The 23,636-nt window shown below is 38.3% G+C and overlaps 1 protein-coding gene across 5 annotated transcripts in view; it reads right to left on the reverse strand.

The window, feature by feature from the left end:
• atp8a2 (ATPase phospholipid transporting 8A2) overlaps window positions 1-23,636 on the reverse strand; it is a 445,463-nt gene that overhangs the window by 29,077 nt on the left and 392,750 nt on the right. The gene's annotated exons all lie outside the window — the stretch shown is intronic.

Below are 23,636 nucleotides of genomic sequence, written 5' to 3' on the forward strand. Positions count from 1 at the left end.
AAACCTAACATGCTCTTGGAACAGAAGAAAAATATATCAACCCTACAGCTAGCATAGTTCATTGTCCCACCTCAGTTTTGCAGCATCAATGGGCAAGGTATTGTGTAAACAAGTATGGGAAAGGAAAGAAGAAAATAATCATTCCTGCTATCTTTCTATCTGATTGTAGTGAGTTCAGCATAACTTTTTGAGTCCCTTTGGGGAAATAGCATGATTTATTTATTTATTTATTTACAACATTTATATCCTGCCCTTCTCACCTGAAGGGACTCAGGGCGGCGTTATAAATAAAGCATTATTATTATTATTATTATTATTATTATTATTATTATTATTATTATTATTATTGATAAGAGGGGTTCTCTGCCTTTGGATGTCCCCAGTCCCACCAGTCATATTGATCTCTGACAATGTATTGCCCATCTTCCAACAGCTAGGACCCTCAGCATTACTTATGTATGTGGCACTGTGATACTGTGACCATTAATTACTATGGTACAAACCTTTTGGGTAGTTTAATGACATTTAATGAACGTCAATTGTCCAAACATTGCTCTTTAGCACTTTATGAATAACATTTGCTTAATTACAGAAGTTGTTTGATATTGCTTTAGAGAAGATATGACCCCATCATGCACTGTCATTAACAGATACCTTTTCCCACCAAACTTCCCCGCAGTTTTTTGGCTTCCCCAAAACATATATGATATTGAATTAAGTTTGTTATTTGAACTGACAGCTGATGAGTCTTGATCATATGGTGGAACACAAGCTGTTAAAATCAGAATAGATTTTAAATGTGAGCTTGGATTTCTATGACTGACACATCTTATGGTATGGCAACTCTACCCTGTGTATCTTCTTGGTAGCAGTTTCACAATTTGTCTGCATTTAGCAACAAAGCTGTTGTAGCAGCACAAGTGCTAGACAGGTGGTTTTGAATTCATTGTCAATTCTTTGATGCTAAGTCTTTCACATTATTACTGGAATGCTGGAGTAATGGTAAACTTTTACAGCAACTGAAAATAAGTGATTTATCAATATGTCAGGGCCCACTAAAAGAATCATACAAATCCCAACCTTGGTAGCATGGCTCACATGGCACACATTCACCCCAAAGCTTTGAAAACGTACTTTTTTGGATGACAGCCCCCAGAAATCCTCAGCCAACATTGCCAATTGAACTGAACTGAAGTTAATTTCATTCTGTTTCTGCATTAGTTTGTTATAATTCTATGTAAGCTTCTGCAAATCATTATTAGGTAATAATTGGGACATTAATAATTCGACTACTTGTAATTGTGATTTTTTGGTGGCCATCTAGGTTGCTCTTTACCTGAGAACAGCCTGTTGGAAACTACTAGAGCCCAAGCTTAGTTTAGCTCTAGAAGTTTCCAACAGGTTATATACAGGTAGGTAACAATCTAGATGTGCAATCATGAAGAAGAATTAACATCTTTTTAATGCAAAGCCTACTCTTTACCTCAATGCACAGCCCTATCCCATTGTGATGCCCTCCATCAATCCTTTTACTGGATTCTCAAATCTAACCACCCATGTTTCTCCTCTTCTGTCTGTAAAGTTGGAAATTCATATTCTATAATGTAAATAAGGGTTGCAGTGTATGAGCCTCTTAAACCAGGGATTTGAAACAGTGTCAAATATCTCGAAAGTTTGTATTACTGAAAATCCTTGTAATATGACCATTCAAAAATCCACATAAAATAAAAGCACATAATGTGCACCACACAGCAGTTCTTTGGTTCTTAACTGAGGATTTTTTAATGAGATCATCGGAGGGAAAAGCTAAAGTAACTTCATAGAAAAAAGTTGTCCACAGGCAAGCTAGAAAGGAGTACTACTGAACATAAAACAAAGATGTGTCATTTCTTAATAAGTTCCTCAACGGCTTTGAGTTTCATTCGGTTACCAATGAGCGCATTGTCAGGACATCTGTTTTTATATATTAATGCACAGGAAAGAACAAGCTTGCTATAAAAACCCACCCATGAGAGACATAAAATAATATCTCAAGGTTTTCTTTTCTCTTTTTAATTCTTTGGCTTAGGCAATTATAAAGAAAGACAAAATCCAATAGGGATTTTGTTTTATTTCCCTTTGTAGCCCTTTCAGTTTTCCCAAAGATCTCTTTCCTATGCAGGTGTGGGTCATAGTTTACATTTTAGAAAGCTGAAAAGGAAGCAAAAGGAATAAACCTAATTCAGTTTTTCTAACCAATGGAGATAAACTTACAACTGGTTCACTTCCTGGTCAGACATGCTGAAACTTAAAAACAGTAAAGGCATAGGATGCCGGTGGAAATCTTGTAATTATTTTCTTCGTATGCAGTAAAGTTTGCTAAATGAATGATATTTTAGAAATAGTTCCCCAAAATGTATGTGCACGCTATCTATTTAACTTGGATCTGCATCAGAGACCAGATATGAAATGCTGAAAAGGTCAAAAAGATATAGGGATCAATGTGTAAATGTAGATCCAAAGATGATGCTTTCTATGTAGAAGGCATTTTCCACTGATATTGTTTACAGTTATTTGGATGACATCTTAAATCTAGTTTTTCATGAATTCTGATGTTGTTAGGCTTCTAATGTCCCACTACCTGTAGAGGTGACTATTAAAGGAATTAAAAATTAGGGTACACATAGAGTGTATAAAGAATTCTGTGGGCACATTTTGGTTGATTTTTCCAGTTTTAAAGGCTTCTGATGTGTTTCAGGTATGGAGTTTTTGACCATCTAGATTTTGGATCAGTCAGTTCAGAATATGTCATAGATACATGATTAGGTAACTTGGGTAAAGAAAAAAGTTCTGTCTTTGAGAAGACTCAGTAGTATTTACATGCCTGATAGAGAGCACCAGAATTCATGAAACCAGTTAGAGCCACCAGCAGCTAAAGGTCTGAGCAATGGGCTTGGGAGAAGGGTTCATATTGTAAAAGTAAGATGAGGGGCCATCATCTTATACTTGGTGTCTCCACACTTGGAAGACACATCGGTCTCCACACTTGGAAGACCAAAATCCAGTTATTAGAAGCCCTTCTAAACTGTAGGTTTCTTTCTTTATCTACTCCAAACAAAGGTTTATCTATGGCATACACAAATATCTCTTGCCAGTTATTCTATTTGTAACCCACTGTATTGTTACATCTTCCCTTACAAAATGAAGATCTGGAATCTTTGGGGTGACAAGGCTGAGCTTCTCAATGAAGGACTTTATAAGTAGTGAGACTTCTGCTTGAATTTCATCACATGGGATCCAAATTTGTAGTTTGGGGCTAATTTCCACTCCCAGGCCCTTTCCACACAGCTGAATAAAATCCCACATTTTCTGCTTTGAACTGGAATATATGGCAGTATGGACTCAGATAACCCAGTTCAAAGCAGATATTGTGGGATTTTCTGCCTTGATATTCTGGGTTATATGACTGTGTGAAAGTGCCCCATTTACAATGACAGGAATGTGTGTGGTGAGGATACTTCTGCACAGAGGCCTTGATGGCTCATATCTAAGATGGATGATGTAGCCTTTTTCATCTTTTTCCCCAATGGATTTTTTTCTGGGTTAAAAAAGAGAATTGAGTCAATGGCTGGAATTCTGTTGTTTAGTCTCAGCTAGAGTCCCATAGAATTGTAAGTCTCAATGAATCAATAGTTGAATATTAAGTCAACACATGGGACTAACAACAGGATTTAGACAATGCAATCTGAAACACTTGTAAACATCTGTGGAGGAGGCAGTGAGACTGCACAATAAAAGCATTGTCTGGAAGTACTCTGAATTTGTGGTCCCAGAAACTGAAGATGAACTTGGGGTGGTTTTTTTTCTTAATTCTTTGATTCTAGCCTGTTACTGGAAAAGGGACAGGAAAAAAAATGTTATCATTGCTCTCTTCTTCTGACAATGAAAGGTTTTTTAAATCATGTCAGAAGCAAATTGAGAACATACTGCAAGTTGCTTCTGGTATGAGAGAATTGGTTCTCTCTGGTGTGAGAGAATTGTGAGAGACATTGCCCAGGGGATGCCCGGATGTGTTATCATAACTGCTGTGAGGCTTCTCTCATGTCCCCACATGGGAAGTTAAGGCTGACTGATGGGAGCTCACTCCATCTCTCAGAATTGAACCGCCAACCCTCAGGTCTGCAGTTCAGCCGGCACAAGGATTTAAACCATTGCACCACTGCAGCCTGACAATGAAAGGTAATGCTTTGCTTAGTGAATTTAAATGATAAATTATTTAATAAGCACCTTGTTGAGACACTGAACATTTTCATAATAATATGGATAATTGCCTAATTTTCTTGAAGGAAGCAGTTAGTAATTTCAGCATTTTTCTCCTCAATGTAAGGTAGTTTAAGAAAAGCTTTGAAAAAGATTCATGAATAGTATTTTTGCACAGAAAATAGATTTCTGCACAAGAAATAACATTTTCTTTGCAAAAAATAATACTCTTCCAAAATATATTGTTCTGTGCAGAAAATACTGGTTGGTTAGGGAATTATTGTGTGTAAATTTCACCTTATTTCTGCAAGTAAAATATTATTGTTTGTGCAGAAAATGATTATAAAACTAAATTTTTCACCAGTCCAGGATTTCTCCTTTCAGCATTTCTTAGCAATAAAAAAACCACGTTTTTCATCCATTTTGAATTTTTTGAATATTCTTTCCATCCCTAAACAATAAGCACATTTATTTAATCAGTTAAAGCAATATTGTGATGACCACAAAGAGTCCATTCCACTAAAGATTGTTGAACATTTCCTGGTTAACTTTTGTCTAAATACATCCCTGGAAGATGTTAAAATAATTTTTCCAGTGATGTCTATATTATTAAAATCTGCACTTGGTTGATTGATTTGATTCAACTCATTGATAATAAAACTGATGAAATATGGAATTCCTTTTTTCAATGTTTCATTATTGTTCATATAGGAGAAAATTAAGACTGTAATTAGACCATTCCGTTACAATTAGTGTGGTTACAGAGTACATTATAATGTATTGCAAGAAATATAATTTTGTACTTGTGAGTGGCCTTGCTAAACCTGACTGCAGAAACAAAATAATTCATTTTTAAAGCTATCTCAGGGGTCTCTGACAGGTCACAATAATTTTTTTATAATCTTAATTGTAAGTCCTGATACATATTCAAAAAAAGTAGCATATCATTGCCCACAATGAAGCTATAGACAGATGCAGGACACAAATCAGGAAAACACAGGATGTTGGAAACAGTGGGGCAAAGTTGCATGAATTAATAACTCTTCGGATGTGTTATGTCAGTCTGTGCATCTAATTTATGGCATGAAGGGGCATTCAATGCCACCCTTGGTTATCATCATTTTAGCACTGGTAGAAGGCTCTCTTCTCATGCAGCAGTTTTTACAAATTGCCCAGCATTACATAGTAGCTAGTTTTATATAACAGCTCTGCCTTTATCATCTATGCTGCAGGGAAAAAATAATTAAATTTTAGAGAAACCCACCTTTGAATGAAAGGCTCACAGGGAGTAATTATATTGAACAGAAGCCACGGATTCCCAATGAAGATATCCAGTACAGTAATACAAAATGCTATATCAATGCACCAATGGGCCAAATTAAGATTACTGAGTGAATAATAATACCGAAATGTTCTTCTGTCTATATGTTATACTAACAAGAGATCAGGGGAGGGGAATTGTGATGATTTTCTGTCTTCTAAGAGCTTTTCGACAAGGTGCTGAAAAGGAAGATGAGATATTGTAGTTCCCAATCCAGAAACTCCCTGAATATAATGCAAATGTACTGGTCCATAGGTTTATAACAGCAAGACCTTTCTCCCAATTTCTGCATAACTGGCTGCCCATGAGAACTTCCAAGGCTTCTATGTCAAGGCTGTGACAAAATCCCCACTGGGTTATATCCCAGACTTTAAAGGAGCTTTCCATGGTGCTAATCCTTTGGCTCAAATTCATTCAGCACCTTGGAAATATCTTGGGAAGTCTATTATAACCCAAATTGGATTCACTGCACCCCTATATGAAAACCTGAAGCCAACCTTTAATTTGTGACTTAAGAAAAGACAAACATCTCAATCTGCAGTGAGAGGGTGTATCCCCCTCTAGCCTTGATCTAATTGTCCTCTGCATTTGTCAAGAAGTGAACCAGAAGACCAAAGTTAAGTGAGAAAGGATTATGGGAGTTATAGTCAAAGGTTGCCCACCCCTAGTTCACACAGTGGCAATGATAAGAAAGAGAAAAGTATACAGCCAGCCCTCCAAATCTGCTGGGATTGGGGATTCTAGATTCTGTGAATGTGGAAAAACTACAACCCCTCCTAACTTTTTCAACCCAGGATAATGTCTTTATAGGAATCTCTAGATCCTTCCTCATGACTCAACTTGAGCTGGAGGAACTAGAGGGGTCTTCTCTAGGAATTGCTACATCCTCCAGAGTGACTCTACGGACAACCTCCAGTGGAAAATGTTCTAGGGAGAACATTTTCATCAACTCTTTGAATAATCTAATCTGTAAAAGTCAAATCTGCAAATGGGGAGAGCCAACTGTATTTACAACTGGATGTTCTGTGTCTTTGAGAATAGGTGAGGAAGATAATTTGAATGGTTCTAATTCAGGCACATGTCTGATCAGTGAAAATACCCTTCATGTCTCAGAAATTATAAAGGAAAGGGCATTTTGCTTGGCAGGAAACCTAGCTTTACGTGTACTTATACACTGTTTCATAAATTGTTCTATCTTCTTCATTACACTTTTAATTACAGTACAGATGGACTATTTCAGGGCTTAACGAGATCACATTGGCATCCCATCCCATAGCAAAATATATGTCTTTTCTTTAGACCTGGCATGAACTCCACATGTTCTTTGTTTGAAAGATGAACTGTGCATTTAGAAATCTCCAGAAATTTGATTCTACTTGTAAACAAGGTTCATGGGAACACAGAACTTGTTTTAAAAGGAATGCTGCACTTTTGTTGCAGGAAGTTCAGCAATAGTGAGGGCATCTGAGGGTTGAAAGAAAAGATGAGAATATATGAACAAGGGAAATGTATTGCCCATCCCTGCATTACTCTATTTACCTCTGCAATAGGCTTAGGCCTGAATCAGTTCAAACAAAAATCAGAACGGAGAGAACTGAAAAGCTGGCCAAAATGAGAGATGGATTTTAATGGCTACTGGAGAGGATCGAGTTAAGTCTGCAATATACCTGATGCAGGGGTCTGCTACGGGGCTCATGGAGAAGATGGGATTATTGCAGCTCTTTTTCTCCCTCTCCAGCAGCAGCAGTGTCTGTCCATTTCTTTTTGAAAAATTTCCTAGGTTCCCCCTCCAGAGAGGACCCTGCTGGGAACTCACTTTCCCAGCAGCACTTGCAGGGGGTTGGCCTTGAAAAGTCTCCGAGTTCCCCTCGGAGCATGATGGGAGTTGAAGTTTCTCTCTCTGTGTTCCTCAGCCAATAAAAAGTCTGGTTGTGTCCATGCTCTGATTCACTGAGAATGGACACAACCAGTGACTACAATTCTCAGAATCCTCTTTTGCGGTTTGTCTTATTTTTAAAAATGTTATGGTAAAAGCTTAAAATAATTCTCAAAACATCAGTAGATTGGTGAATTGTTTTGAAACTTGGCAGGCCTGCAATTGTAAATGAGGTCTAAAACTGAGATACGTTCATGCCTTAAAATGCCTGAGGATAGAGCCTTTAAAGTTTGACATTGTAGCCAATGGGCCGAATCTTTGCCGAATGAAAATGGCAACACCCCTCTCAATTTGAGTAACTTCCTGGTAAACAGAATGAGGAGTTAGCCGAAAATGGTCACCAAAATGGCATGCTTTTTGGCTGAATTGCACACCTCTACTCTGAAGGAGCTCCTAGCTTTTATTGTATAATGGGGGGGGGGGGGAATTACACCTTCCATTCCTAACCATATTCTTTAGATCTATGAATTATTAATTCAAATTGTAGCATGTATACACCATGATGAATTATTTTCACAGCACTTTATCTGCAGAAGCTCATTCTAAATTATAAGCAATTACAATAAAATTACATTTCCACACTTTCATGGCATTTCTTTGAACATAAAATATGTTAATAAGTTTTGTTTCTCAGTGCCTACAATTGCCACTAGACTTTGTGTCAATCTTCAATACTTTGCTGATATCACAATGATTCACCAAATTTAATATAATAGACTGTTTTCAGCATCTGGCAATGCATAGAAAAGAGACCAAGAGATCAATAGAACCAGTTTGCACGAATAGCTTTTGGAGGATTATTTTTTCTCTTCTATATAGCAGAGTTAAGCAGAGTTTTCTGGGTATTGAATTGCCTATCCTGGAGACCACAATTTCTCTTCTTTGTCTGGGGCATTTCCCCCAAGTAATAAGGCTCATCTAAATGCATCCATTACAGGATGAATTCCACTGCTGCCATGTTTCAGCATGTAATACTCTTTCAGCAAGACAAACTTCAGAATCTGTTGTGTGTCAGACAATCTAGTTCAGTTGCTTATGCTTTACCAAAGCTCCATAAGAACGATTGAGCCATTGGATGTCGGGCATAACTGTGAATCTAAGTAATGAATAATTTCAGTCTATTTTGGGGAGGGGAAGGAGGTGTAGGAGGAGGAAGGAAGAGGAAATTTGATAGCTCTAAGCTTCAGTACACTTTATGGCATTGATTTATGTTTCCCTACTAATGAACATTACCAGAAAAACATTTGGTTTGGGGTATTTAAAGGGAATTCTACTGCAATCTGTTTTGAGGAACTTGCAGTGGAGATTCCTTGGGCTCTGCCTGCGTCTCCACAATGAATTACTTCCGCAAACACACAGGCCCAAAGCCTTTCTGAAGCCTTCCCCATAATCCCCAACATCTGTTCTGTGTCCAATCCAGGCCAACTGTGGGAATCTGCTGTCAGCATTAGCACAGATGAGTAAACATAGAAGTGCCTGTGTTAGAAGGCCCTGTGATTTCAGCTGAGAACTCCGGACATAAAACAAGTTTCTCATTTAAACCATTCACAATGTAAAGGAAACACCTGCTCAGATAGGGTCCAAAATGCATTTTCCAGGATTCCTTTTAAAAGAATAGAAAAGTTTGATTGACAGCACTGCTTCAAGGTTATGACAAGAGTATAAAACCATTATTACGAAGGGAGTTCCACTAATAACATACATCGGTTCATTTTCTTTTCTATCTCAACAATACATGCATCTCCTATCCAGGGCTGGAGTGTAAAATTCAAAGAATTTTTCATATATGATATATTCCAAATTGTAACTGATTTATATATTCAGCACTACATCATACGCAAGCTGCTTGTCAAGTGATAGAAGTAACACAAATGAAGTCCAATTCACTAAATAAAGCTGCAATTCTATACTCAGTTTCCTGGAAATAATTGCCACTGAATCCAACAGAATAGGAATACATAAGCATACGATTACACTGTAAGGCTGTTACACTGCTAAGTCCACTGCCTCCTTCTAACTGTACAGTCATATCCTATCTATTAACTAGCAATCGAGGCAAAATGTTTTCTTAGGGGTGGCACATCTCCCCACTGTGCATATACTTTGTGTAAGAGTAGAAATTAACAGATCTGTTACTCTCAGGAAATACAAAACAAAACTTTAAAGCTGGCCAGAAGGCCTGGTCAACAGCAATAAAGTGGCAAAGTTTACAGGCAAGTGGTACACAGGCTAAAAGAAAAGCAATTAGCAATAGGACAATAAAGACATGGGTTTTTAAAACGTATTTTCTTTAAGCACAGGAAGTCAGTAACTCTTGTTGATCTACCAGAAAAGCATCCAAAGATCTACCACCCATCGCTATTCCATTTGACATTGCGTGTCTCTTTTTTTAAGAGCCGGTATGGGGCAGTGATTTGAGTGTTGGACTAGGACTCCATGACAACCAGGTTTGAATTCTCAGTCAACATTAGAAATCCACTGGATAACTCTGGGCAAGTTACATTTTTGCAACCTAAAAGGACATTGTTTTGAAATAGCCTTCTTGTATTTTCCTTCTAAATTATAACTTCCCATGTTGGAAATAGCAACTTTGTTCAAGCCCCCTATACTTTGTTATTTATATTTGTTATGTATATAATTTGGATATAATTTACTGTATTGTATGCAGTTTTCCTTAATTTTGTTGTGGGAGGGGCTGCAGACCATGTGTTCAGATCTCAGACTATTCAGTTCAGACTTCATTTTAGATTTCAGACTATTGGATTTCAGACTAGACAGAGACTCTATTAGACTCTCAGAAGAGATAGATGCTTTAGACCAGGTATGGGCAAACTTGGGCCTTTCAGGTGTTTGGGACATCAACTCCCACAATTCCTAACAGCTGTTGGGAATCAAAGTCCAAAACACTTCGAGGCCCAAGTTTGCCCATGTCTGCTTTAGATTATGGACTGTTAAGAATATAAAAAGATGCCCTGTGTTATCTACACAGAGAAACTACTTCAAATTCAATATGTAACTGGACTGATATGCAAAGTACCTGTATGCTGAATACATAAAGTTTGTGAGTAAACCAACTATGTTACTTTTAAAGAAGTCTAGTTATTTTTGGTCTCTTGAGATGTTTTAAGGGAGAGTAGATGTTTTGTCCTCCCCCCCCCCCCCCATATATATAGTTATTATGCATTGGCATATCTTTGTCCCTAACTGTTCAAAGAGATATCTAGCTGTATCAGTTTAACAACAGAGAAACCTAATTGCCTTGCATGAATACTAGCAGATATTTACCACTAAGGAGAAGGTTTACTCAAGTGAGTTTTTAATTCTTCTCAGGGAGAGTCTTGATTTTCCTAAAATGGTCGTGAATGTCATTTTCCAAAAGGTTATGGCATAATTTTTCCAAAAGGTTATGATTTCTACTATGGTCATGGCTTTCAAAAGATCATAATTTCTCCAAAATCCCAAAATTGTGGAGAATTCTGGAGGTTATAGTTGAAAAAGTTAATCCTTATATGAGTAGTTCTTGTAACTGGTGAACACAAATATATCCTGCTCATATTTCTGTATGCTTGTTATAACTGAATTATCTCAGTCATCCATGTTACGTTCAGGAATGAAGTTCCTTTGATACCTTCCTGCCCTAGAAAAGCTGGCAAAGCTATAAAACAGTGTATGGCAAGAAACTGGGATTTGAATTTTTAAATGTATCTTTCAGCAAGGCCAGGCAGCTGTCTCCTTTACTGTTTGCAGTCCAGACAAGGTGAGTTCAAACTACTTAGTTTAATCTTGTAAGATAGCCAAAGGAAAACAAACAGTCAAGAAAGTAATTTGCATTTTGATAGAGGCCTAAAAGGGAAAATATATGAACCCCTCTTCCAAAACAAGCAGACAATTGCTAAAGCAAAATGAAGTGCTCTGAAATGCTATGCAGAGCAATATCTGTGCTAGTTGGAGGATTTCTGGCAGCTGTATTCCAAAAAAGTTACTTTCACAAGCTTGGGATAGTCATCTGGAAGACTATACAAGCCAGTGAAAGCTTCTAGATCTGTGGAGGGCTTTTCCTCAGTCCCACCATCTTCACAGGCACATTTCATGAGGACACAAGAGTTGGCCCCTTCATGCTTTCTTTCTGTCAACAAGTATATTTGCGCAGGACTTTGTATTGAAAATTATATAGCAGTAGTATGTGTGGAACTTGCAGGATTTTAATTGTTTTTTAATTAATTTATGTTTTAATGTTTGGGTTTAATTGTTATTGTTACTTTTGCAATTGTATGTTGGGCATTGAATTGTTGCAGATTCTGAGGCTGCCCTGAGTCCCCTGCGGAGTGAGAAGGGGGGGGGGGGATAGAAGTATAGGATTTTTTTTTATGTGTGTCGCAATGGGGTTAAATTTGCTGATCGGAAGGTCAGCAGTTCGAATACGCGGACAGGATAAGCTCCCATTGTTAGCCCTAGTTTCCGATAACCTAGCAGTTCAAAAACATGCAAATGTGAGTAAATCTATAGGTACTGCTTTAGCAGGAAGGTAACGGCATTCCATGCAGTCATGCTGGCCACCTGACCTAGGAGGTGTCTATGGACAATGCTGGCTCTTCGTCTTAGAAATGGAAATGAGCACCACCCCACAGAGTCAGACTCGACTAGAGTTAATGTCAAGAGGAAACCTTTACCTTTTAGAATGTGTGAAGTGGTGTGCTGTATTTTATTTTACTGTAATTATGTTTTAAAATATATTTTAGCTGTTTTAATCCTTGTTTTACATTGTTATAATAATAATAATAATAATAATTTTATTTCTTACCCGCCTCTCCTGATGGCTCAAGGTGGGTTATAAAACAATTAAAATACATAAGCACAGCAGAAACACTACAAATACACACACTAAAATGTATCTCCATAAAAGTTACACACCAAAATGTATCTCTACAAAACACAAACTAAAACACACAAAACAGAGATCAAACACATTTTAAAGAGGAATTATATATATATTTTAGAAGAATTACACTGTTATTTAGTATTTAGTATTTTTGAAAATAATTACATTGGCTTTTAAATTCTGTTTTAACTTTTGTAAGATGAGATTTTAATTTAAACATCTTTTGAACTTTTGAAAGGTGTCTTTGATCCAGAGCTAAAGGCAGGGTATAAATCTAATATAAATAATCTCACTGTGGCAAATATTGGCATCTGACTTTCCAACTGGATTCACAAACACTGTGCTCACCATTTCTCCCATCTGTCTTGCAATCTAGCTGGATTTTTCTATTATATTTGGAAGATTTTGGAAGAAAAAATGATACAGAGGAGGAAAAAGTTTCAATTCAACTAAGCACTGGAGTTGGTAAAGTTTTATACAGCAACTGCCTGTGGATACATGGAGGCCAATTTCACTGCCTCACTTTCTTCTTTTGAGGCAGTTTTTGTTTTCTTCATCCAAGTCACAAAGCACACAAACTGCTGGAAGACAAGAGCACAAACTGAGCACTAGCCTAAAGCCTCTTCCCTTTCCTTGCTCTTCCAATCTCATGTGCAGCAGATACAAATTGGAAGGAGGAGCTGAACCCGCAACACCAGGTCTGCAACCGCTGGCTAATTGGATAATTCATATTTTGTACTCCCCCATTTTCTAAAACAGATCTAAAACAGCATTTCTTTGCCTTTTCACTTTAATTAGACTTGCTTTGGGCTTGCAACGTTATCATATTTTTGGAAAGTCATTTTTAAAGTAAGGTCTGGCAACTCCTTCTACTGGTGAGTTTCCCCTCATGAGCTTAGCCCTTCAGTTTGCCCTAAGCTTTCTTTTTTGCTACTATTGTTTACCATAGACTTACAGGCAATATGGAAAGGACAACATGGGTTTATGAGCAATATGAAAAATGTTGGACATGAAAAACATGAAGTATTGCATGCAGTCCTGCAATTAATGGAGGGAGTAGTCTTTTCCCCCATGTGATCTGCATGATTTGCTGGCCAGTTTCTTCTTCAGATTATACATTCATTTCCCTTCCTTCTTCTGGATTGTACAGTAAAACCCATTTGCTACAGGCAACTGAAGCATTATCAAAGTTTTTATTACAGTCGTGAGACTGTAAGTATTTTATAACGCTTGGGCAAAAAAAAAAAAGCACACTTGAAGCTAGATTAATATAATATATTCCTAGTCTTATTTGTCAGGGTCCTAAAAAGGAGCTAGACCAAAAACAAAACAAAACAATCTGGAATTTAAGCATACTGCAGCAGAAAGGAGAGTGATAGCAGAACATCATTTGGATGATAGTACAAAAGAGTTATGCTGCTGCTTTAGCCAAGGGCCAAGAAAATATCTTTTTTATAAAGCACAACGTGGGGAGGTGGGGAAGCAGAGTTATTCTCTTCTTGATCAAGCCACATGTTTATAGTAAAAGTAAAAAGATTCCAAACTTCATATTCTCTCGAAGAAGCAGACTCTTTTCAGGACCCAGAGATGAGAAAAGCGGGTGGGGGAAGAAGGGCTCAAGAGTGCAGAAATAGCCGGAGGAAGATTTAAAATGCCAATTCTCCATTAATGGTTCAGGATAATTCCAAGAGGATATCATTCTAAAGCTCTTGGGATTCACCCAGCCCTGCCTCAATTCGAGGAATTAATAACCAATCGTCAGCAAGGATAAGCCCCTATAAATATTTAAAATGGCTAATCTTTTGCCAGTCAAGCATAGCGTTTCCCATCGTCTGCTCACCTTTTACTAGAGTGACAATGATGGGATTTCCCAATTGGCATGACAGGCACACCTGATGGTTTCTTGGCTGTGAATCCATTAGAATTAGAAAGTCAATTGTTTTCATCGATCTGTCCCCTGCTCTGCTAAACAACAGCCAACATATTTTATTGTAGAAAGACCCAGAGAAAGCAGGAGCTGACAGACGGGAGCTCAGTCAGCAGTCCTGCCGGTACAATGGCTTAACCCATTGTGCCACTGAGGGCTCTTCAAAACAGGATTAATAATATTGAAAGCTGAATTTTTAAAGCATGGAGTAGTAAAGGCTATTCAAAAATTTGACATCCCATTCATATGGCTACTCAGTTTAGAAAAAAACAAAACAAAACAAGAACCAGTCCTTCCAGAATCCTCCAGAGAGTATGCTCAATGTTCATGCTGGTTAGGGGATTTTGAGGACTAGAGCCCCAAAGGTAACATTTCTCAGCTCTGTTATGCTGGCCACCTTATATATATGATACAGATAGAAATGCACATGTATTTATATACTGATTTTTTTAAATTCCAAAGCGAGGTCACTCGCTTTGCTTGGGTAAGAAGACAGGTGGTTAGCGAGGCAGTTAAACACATAATGGCAATGACCAGAAACATGTGCTGACTTCTGACAGCTTTTGCACATGGCTGTAATTCCATAATGTGATAGTGCGGTCAACTTTGCCCTACTTCTTGAATTCTGCTAGCTAGGTCTGTGATGCTCAAAAAGTGTTGCAATGCCATTCTGTTTCCTGGGCATCGGTTTATACTGATAGGAGGCTTGCTCTACCTTTTGGATTAATGTAAGATATTTCAGCTGATGTGAAAGTGAGAATAGCAACAACAACACAGTTAAATGAAACTTCCATTTAATGAGTCAACTAGCTGACATAAGTAACAAGGGCTGCATTTAGTGCACTGATCTGGCTTGAGAAGGAAGGAAAGAAGGAAGGAAGGAAGGAAGGGTCAGCCTATCTTTCCTCTACTAGCTGCCATTGTTTCTGAACAGAGAAGGGAAACTTCTCTCTCCAGAAATTGGAATTAATTTAGTAAAAATTAGTTATATTGATTTTATAGAGCCCTTGGTGGCTGAACTGCTGAACTTGCTGACCGAAAGGTTGGCGGTTTGAATCCGGGGAGCGGGGTGAACTTGGAGGTGTCTACGGACAACACCGGCTCTTCTGCTTTGAAATAGAGATGAGCACCAATCCTCAGAGTCGGACATGACTAGACTTTATGTCAGAGGAAAACCTTTACCTTTTACATTGATTTTAACTTTTCAACATAATTTTATAATCTGCTAAATATTTTTCCAGCAATTATTAACTGGCTTCCATTTACTAATGTGATAAACTTTTATCAATGAAATAGCAAAAAACAAAACAAAAACATAAACGTTTTTATTGATGTTTTCATGCTATCAATTAAAATTCCTTTGATAATCCACAATTCATGTGTTAGTGCTGCTATTAATTCAACGACACAGCCCTGTTAGCCTGAAATATCAGTATGCGATGGGATCTTGTAGCACCTTTGGGATTGAGAGAAAGACGTTGGTAGCATAAGCTTTCACAGACTTGAGTCTATTTCACCAGATGCTTATGCTGCCAACGTCTTTCTCTCAGTTAGTCTCAAAGGTGCTAAAACATCCCTTTGCATGCTAATACTAATGTTTCCAAACTCCACCTTTTTTCACAAACAGTTTGGGAATGTGGCAGGCTGCTGAAGGAGGGATGGAGTGGTATATTTCTCCGTTTCAATCCTACTTGTTATGATGCCGTATTTTTACAAAAATCACCCTGTAAAAACATTATTGACCTGTATGTCTTTGCTTGCCAGAAAACGGTTATTTCCTTTCTAGCAAACACAGAAATGCAGGGGAAAGCACATTAGTTAGAAAATAAATCAACTGAAGTCTAGATAATCTTATAAACTTATCCACAAGGCTGAATTAAAAGCAGCCCAACATCAAAACTACATCAACACAACCATGACAATCAAAAACTGCTGCAACAAATTAATTTCTTAATCAAAAGCCTTGGGTCAAAAACAAGTTGTATTATAAATCAATAAAATCGAGAAGGTATATTTTGTTAGAAAGTACAAATTCTATAGACATAAACTCTGCAACACATAATGTGTCCATAATATAGAAGTAGGAAATGATTTTTTGTAAAACAAATATTGCACACTTACAATAGGGCTTCAAGCACTCAAAATATTTTATAAAAACCTTAATAATTTCGTATTATTATACTCCATGTTGCAGATATGGGGTATGGGATGGGGACGGAAATAGACACAGTAGTTTGTATGAAGCCAATTACTTAATTTGAAGCAGGAGGGTTCCTAATTTTTAGTGCCATAATGAGAGCCTGTGTGGAATAGTACTTTGAGAAATGGACCAGGGCTCCAGAGACCAGGGACTGAAATAATCAATGGCCAACGGAAATCCATTGGGTGACCATGGGCAAGTAACACTCTTTCAGTCTGAAAGGGAGGCAGTGGCAACCCCTCCCAATAAATCTTGTCCCTAATAGGTTTGTTTCAGGCCTGCCACAAGTGAGAAATGGCTTGAAGACACAACAACAACAACAACAACAACAACAACAGGAGAAGTCCCAGCAGATTGGAGGAGAGTAAATGTGGTCCCTATCTTCAAGAAGGGAAAAAAGGACAACCCAAACAATTACCCTCCGTCAGCCTTCAGTCGATTCCAGGCAAGATTCTGGAGAAGATTGTTAAGGAAGTGGTCTGCAAACACGTAGAAAGGAATGCAGGCTCAGAGCCTGCGTTTGTCTCTGTCTTTGTTCTATGTTAAGGCATTGAGTGTTTGCCTTATATGTGTAATGTGATCCGCCCTGAGTCCCCTTCGGGGTGAGAATACTGTAAATGAAATGCAGTCATCGCTAATAGCCAACATGGATTTATCAAAAACAAGTAATGCCAGACTAATCTGATTTCTTTTTTTCGATAGAGTTACAAGCTGGGTCGATGCATGGAACACCATGGTTATAGAATATCTGGATTTCAGTAAAGCCTTTGACAAGGTCCCCCATGACCTTCTGGCAAACAAACTAGTCCAATGTGGTTTATGCAAAACTGTGGTTAGGTGGATCTGTAATTGGTTAAGTGAACGGACGCAAATGGTGCTCACCAATGCATCTTCTTCATCCTGGAAAGAAGTGACAAGTGGAGTGCCATAAGCAGGGTGCCATCCTGGGCCCACTTCTGTTCAACATCTTTATTAATGACTTAGATGAAGGGTTAGAAGGCATGATCAAGTTTGTAGACAACACCAAATTGGGAGGGATAGCCAACACTCCAGAAGACAGGAGCAGATTTCAAAACGATCTTAACAGAATAGAGATGGGCTGAAACTAACAAAATAAGGTTCATCAGGGACAAATGCAAGATACTTCACTTAGGCAGAAACAATGAAATGCAAAGATGCAGAATGGAGGACGATTCCTGGCTTGACAACAGTACGTGTGAAAAAGATCTTGGAGTCCTCATGGACAACAAGTTAAACATGAGCCAACAATGTGCTGAGGTGGCAAAAAAAGCCAATGGGATAGTGTCTAGATCCAAGGAAGTCATGCTACCCCTCTATTCTGCCTTGATCAGACCACACATGGAATACTGTGTCCAATTCTGGGCACCACAATTCTGGGCAAACTGGAATGTGTCCAGAGGAGGGTGATTAAAATGATCAAGGGTCTGGAGAACAAACCCTATGAGGAGCATCTTAAAGAGCTGGACATGTTCAGATTACAGAAGAGAAGGCAGAGAGGAGACATGATAGCCATGTAGAAATGTGTGAGGGGAAGTCATAGGGAGGAGGGAGCAAGCTTGCTTTCTGCTGCCCTGGAGACTAGGATGTGGAACAATGGCTTCAAACTACAGGAAAGGAGATTCTACGTGTACATTAGGAAGAACTTCCTCATTGGGAGAGCTGTTCAGCAGTGGAACTCTCTGCCCCAGAGTGTGGTGGAGCCTCCTCCTTTGGAAGCCTTTAAACAGAGGCTGGATGGCCATCTGTTGGGGGTGTTTTGAATGTGATTTTACTGCTTTTTAGTGGGGGGGAGTTGGACTGATGGCCTGTGAAGTCTCTTTCAGTTCTATGTTTCTATGATTCTGAGAAGACATATTGACTTGGCTTGCTTTGGGTACCATACATCTTGACTTGGCTGGATAGGTTCCAGAATTTGCGGCTCTGCCTTGGGTGACAAATTGTCTTGGAAAGGCTCTGCCAATCTTACTGTAGACCTAAAACTAAATTTTATTAAAATGAGGATTAATGAATGGAAGCTCGGTAAAAGGTTAAATTGTATATTTGTCTCCTCTTTAGTTGTTTGTGACTGCATTACTTATGAGTAAAAAAAAGTTGCACAAATCCTACTGGTCTGTTCTGCAAATTATGAAGAGAGAACTTATTAAGAGAGGCCTTCTTGACTAGGAGATTCACCCCCAAAAGTTGCATTTCCAAGCTCTGATCTGGAATGTGGCTTCCCTTATCATAAACTCCACAGTTACTGAATCTTTGCAAAGGGTGTTGAAGCAAAAAAGCACTTGCTGAGGTGTTTTAAGTGGAAATTTAATCTCTTCTTGGTGATGTTACAAACGGTGGAAACATTTTGACTTGAAAAAGGTATGTGTTTCCATATATTAACATACATCTCACACTTGCTCACATCTGCTCAAATAAGCTATGAAATAAATATTTTCCACACTATAAATATAGCGCATATTTCTCGTGCTTAGAGGTACATCACTTAATCAATCATAAAGCTGAAGAAGCCAGCTTCGGAGATGCTTGGCTCCGAGAGCAGCTAGACAAATTATTTTCTGTGGATAGTTTAACTTTGCTCCCAGTTTATATTTCTCTTGTGAACATAAACACACAAGAGGAGTAGCTCTGCTGAAGGGCATTTGAGAAAAGAATTTTTTTATTTAGGTTGCAATCCTACATATGCGTTTCTTTGGGAGTAAAGCCCTTAAATGTAATAGGATTTTTTTTGCATAGACATAGAGACTATACAAATTGTACAACACTGTCTTATAAATTAGATTGCCAGTTTTAAAATGTTTATCAACCCGCTTTCTCTGCCGTCAGCTGCAACTTCGCATATATATATTTCCTATATGAACAAAATTTAATTTCATATATTTTTGTTTCAATCTGTCAAAAATGTTCATTAAAAAACACACACATACAAACAAAACTGTGAGGGAGGGATTAATCCCTGTAATCCTTTTCTGGCCACTTGTAGTTCAATCCAAGAGGCTCCAAAGCCTTGTTTATTTCATTAGATAGGCTCATAGACAAGAGTCATGGAAACTGTTCTAGACAAGAGTCATGGAATTTCTCACCTTCCTTGTAAATTCTCCAATAAAATAAACTATTGTGCATACGTTCTGTCAGTGTCTTAAATTGGACTGGAAGAAGCATAACATCCTACCCCCTCAACCCCCAACCATTGCTTTGTTCTATTCCTGAATCTTTTAAGCTCATCTACATTTTGCACAGAATTTCTCATTTAAGCAAATTTATGGACTGAATTGACTTACTGTGGCCTAAAGGATTACCAAATGAGCTATTAAACTATAATGTATTTAGAGATTAATATTATTTGAAGGAACTAGCTATGTTCCTCTCCCTCTTTTTTAAAGACATGAAATATAATATTATAATAATATTGCTTTATACCAGATAATTTTTTCTCCATGAAGATCCTTGACAGACTGATTGGTTTGGAAAGCTGTAGCCTGCCATTTCAGTTGTCAGGTCTACTTATGAGTAAGCATCCCAGCTAATTAGCCTGGACCTAATGGCTCAGGTCCAGATTATCTGACAAATAGCATCTCCTCGTATACGCCACCTACGATCATCGGAGGAGATCCTTCTCTCAGTCCCACCCCGTCTCAAGCGCAGCTGGTGGGAACAAGAGAGAGGGCCTTCTCCATGATCACCCCCACCTCCTGAACTCTCTCCCTAATGAAATAAAAATACCCCCCTCCCTCCTGTCCTTCAAAAAACAACCCCAATTAAAAACATAGGGTTGTTGTATGTTTTCCGGGCTGTATGGCCATGTTCCAGAAGTATTCTCTCCTGACGTTTTGACCACATCTATGGCAGGCATCCTCAGAGGATGAAAAATCACAAAGTCAAAAACTTGGCATTATACTAAATTTCCTTTGACCAAAAGCTGGCCACTTTGAGTGCCTCTGGTGTCGCTATAAGAAGGTCATCCATTGTGCATGTGGCAGGGCTCAGACCACATTGTATTAAGTGGTCTGTGGTTTGCTTTTCTCCGGACTCACACGTTGTGGACTCCACTTTGTAGCCCCATTTCATAAGGTTAGTTCTGCATCCCGTGGTACCAAAGTGCAGTCTGTTTAGTGCCTTCCAAGTCTCCCAGACTGTGTGTGTCCAGGGGGGAGTTTCTCATCCGGTATCGGCCACTGATTGAGATTACGGGTTTTAACCTGCCACTTTTGGACTCTTGCTTGTTAAGGTGTTCCTGCGAGTATCTCTGTAGATCTTAGAAAGTTATTTCTTGATTTAAGGTATTGGCTTGCTGGCTGATATCTGAACAGAGGATGGGCCAGAGATGACAATGCCTTGGTCGTTTCATTACAGGCTGTTACTTCCCGACAGATGTCAGGTGGTGCAATGCCGGCTATACAGTATAATTTCTCCAGTGGCATAGGGCATAGACATCTTGTGATAATGTGGCATGTCTCATTAAGAGCCACATGCACTGTTTTATTGTGGTGAAATCTATTCCACACCGTGTATGCGTATTCGGCAGCAGAGCAGCAAAGTGCAGCATGCAACCAAAGAAATACCCTGATGTTAGGGGATGATCCATATTTTCAGTCCTTTTCATTATTTTTGGCCGCAAGACTTTGACTGCTCTCCACTCCTTGTATGCAAATAGACTTATTTTCTATTAAGTGGGAGTGCACTAATATTAATATACCAATATGTGAATATCCGCACATAAGCACCTTCTTTAAAAAGCGGCAATTTAAAATTTAAAATTCAACGAAGGAAAGAACCGTTTCCTGGCAGGTATGATCACCTCCCACCAACCTTGTTTTATCTATCACTAATTTGTACTCCTAACTCAGTACTGTTATGCTGTTTCATATGAAAAAAAAAAATCCATATTTTCTTATTTATTGGATTAAACCTAGAAAAAATGCCTGAGAATTGCGAGGATCCCAAAGTAAATAGTTGTAAATTGTCATGATCACAGTGCCTATGAGATGAGTATGATTTTTTTCCCCATCAGTGTAGATAAGTCCTTAGAGGAAAGCAACTGCAAATCTTGCCAAGAAAAGCCCAGGATAGTTTTCCATAAATAAAAGGTGACCTAAAATCATGTAACAACAAAGGGACTCCCACCCTTTGAAAGTTATGAAAAAGCGATGAACAAGGTCACTTGTGTTTCAAAATTGTTTACTAACAGTAATAGTAACAATTTACATTTGGAGGAGTTGTAAAATGGTTACATCACAAATTACTTTTATTTTCCAGTTCCGGCTAATCTTTCAGCCGCTTGTTGCTTTAAAAGGGTGTTGCATATTGATTGGCAGAGAAAGAGAGACAGTATTCCAGAGCCAGCTAAATAAAATCAAAGGGTAGCAGTACTCCCGTCCTGTCAGTTTCGTCAGCCTTGAAAGCAGGGGAAAAGGTTTTATCAAAGCATCGTGCATGTGTTCGAACAAAAGGGTTAATCCCATATCAGAGGTTACTAAATACCCTTCTGCTGCCTCACTGAGCAGGCCAAGTATCCCTCATATAGCTGGAATTCACCTCTATTGTCTAAGCCAAGGTTAACAGATGTCCCCCTTTTTGTAACAATACTTGGTTTAGTGTTTTATGGAGAATTGCTAACGCTGAGAAAAACTATTGCTTGGCCCTGCTCCAAGCAATATGCACGATGCGCTAGTGGAGACACAGTATATGATGAATGTTCGGGGTTATTTGAAGTAGCTGATGGGAACTACCTTGCAAATATATATTGAAGAATGCTATATTCATAAGTCATTCATAAGGACTTGGATTTAACTCCACCCAGGCACTAATTTGGTTTCTCCACAATAAAGTTCATATTCAAACCTTGAAAGATAACTGAATGATTCTGGGTGCTTCTAGATGTGGATGTTTCTGTGGAGAATGGATGACAGCTTTCCTTGTTCCCAGTCTCTGGTGCAGGGGCCTCTAAGACACCCTATACCCAAAGGCGATAATCAGTAGCTGTTTAACTGTTGGTTGCTGAAAGGTACTGGTTTGAAGGTAACTGGTTAGGCAAGCTGGTTGTAAAATAGCTGATTGAAGTAGGAACTGGTCAAAGCAAGCTGGTATGAAATAACTGGTAAATAATTTCTAGAGCTTGGAAAATGCTACTATTTTGGACCACAATTCCCCAATGCACCAGCCAGGAGAGACACTGGATATACTGGTTGGGGACTGTGGTTTCTGGTTTCTGAATTTGGATGCTCTCTTCTTTGTCCCCATTCCCCTGATCTTACTATACATACAAACATTTCAGGCTCTCAGAGAGATGGGTGCATATTCAGAAAAGATCTGAGGAATTGACTCTAGAACTAATTTAAAATGGAAGGAGCTTAGTATGAAATATGTGTAATTAATCTAAAGTATTTTCTCTCTGTTAATTCTGTGCTTATCATCAGTGTTTGGCTGAAATATTTCTCTTGCTTCTTGAAATCTCTCAGTTTTTATTAAAAGGCTTGCAAAGCAGGGCATAATTAAAATATGTGTGGGGGTGGGATCCGCATCAGGGGCAGACGTGTTACCACTTTATATAAAGAAAACAAGGACCAGTAAAGTCTTGTATGGAAGAGAAAATGAAGATATTATCATCACTATAAGAACAAGCAAGTAGGACAATGCAATGTAAGGCAAGTCTGAGGAATTGGTACAGCTCTCTTTATGTCTGAGACTACATATTTATTATTCCTTAGGAAGACAGTCTCCTTCCGCTTTCTTTCACTATTATACATGTTGTCCACAAATAGTAAATTTCAGTTTTAGATTTGGAAACAAACCAGTTTCTTATTATATATGAACAGAGGAAACTGTGGCTTGTTCAAATCATATGTAATTAGAAAATGAGGATCTAAATCTATGGATTAATACTTGTTATCATTAATTTGTTGGTTCTTTGGACATAACATGAAATTTAGGCTCCATCTACACTGCCATATAATGCATTTTAAAATGGCTTTATATGGTCAGTGTAGACCAGGCATGGGCAAACTTAGACTCTCCGGGAGTTGTAGTTCAAAACAGCTGGAAGTCCGAAGTTTGCCCATGCCTGGTGTAGACTCATATAATATAATTCAATGCAGTTAAACTGCATTATATGAGTCTACA

Source organism: Anolis carolinensis, chromosome 3 (assembly GCF_035594765.1).
Source record: "Anolis carolinensis isolate JA03-04 chromosome 3, rAnoCar3.1.pri, whole genome shotgun sequence".
In the NCBI taxonomy this organism is placed as follows: Eukaryota; Metazoa; Chordata; class Lepidosauria; order Squamata; family Dactyloidae; genus Anolis; species Anolis carolinensis.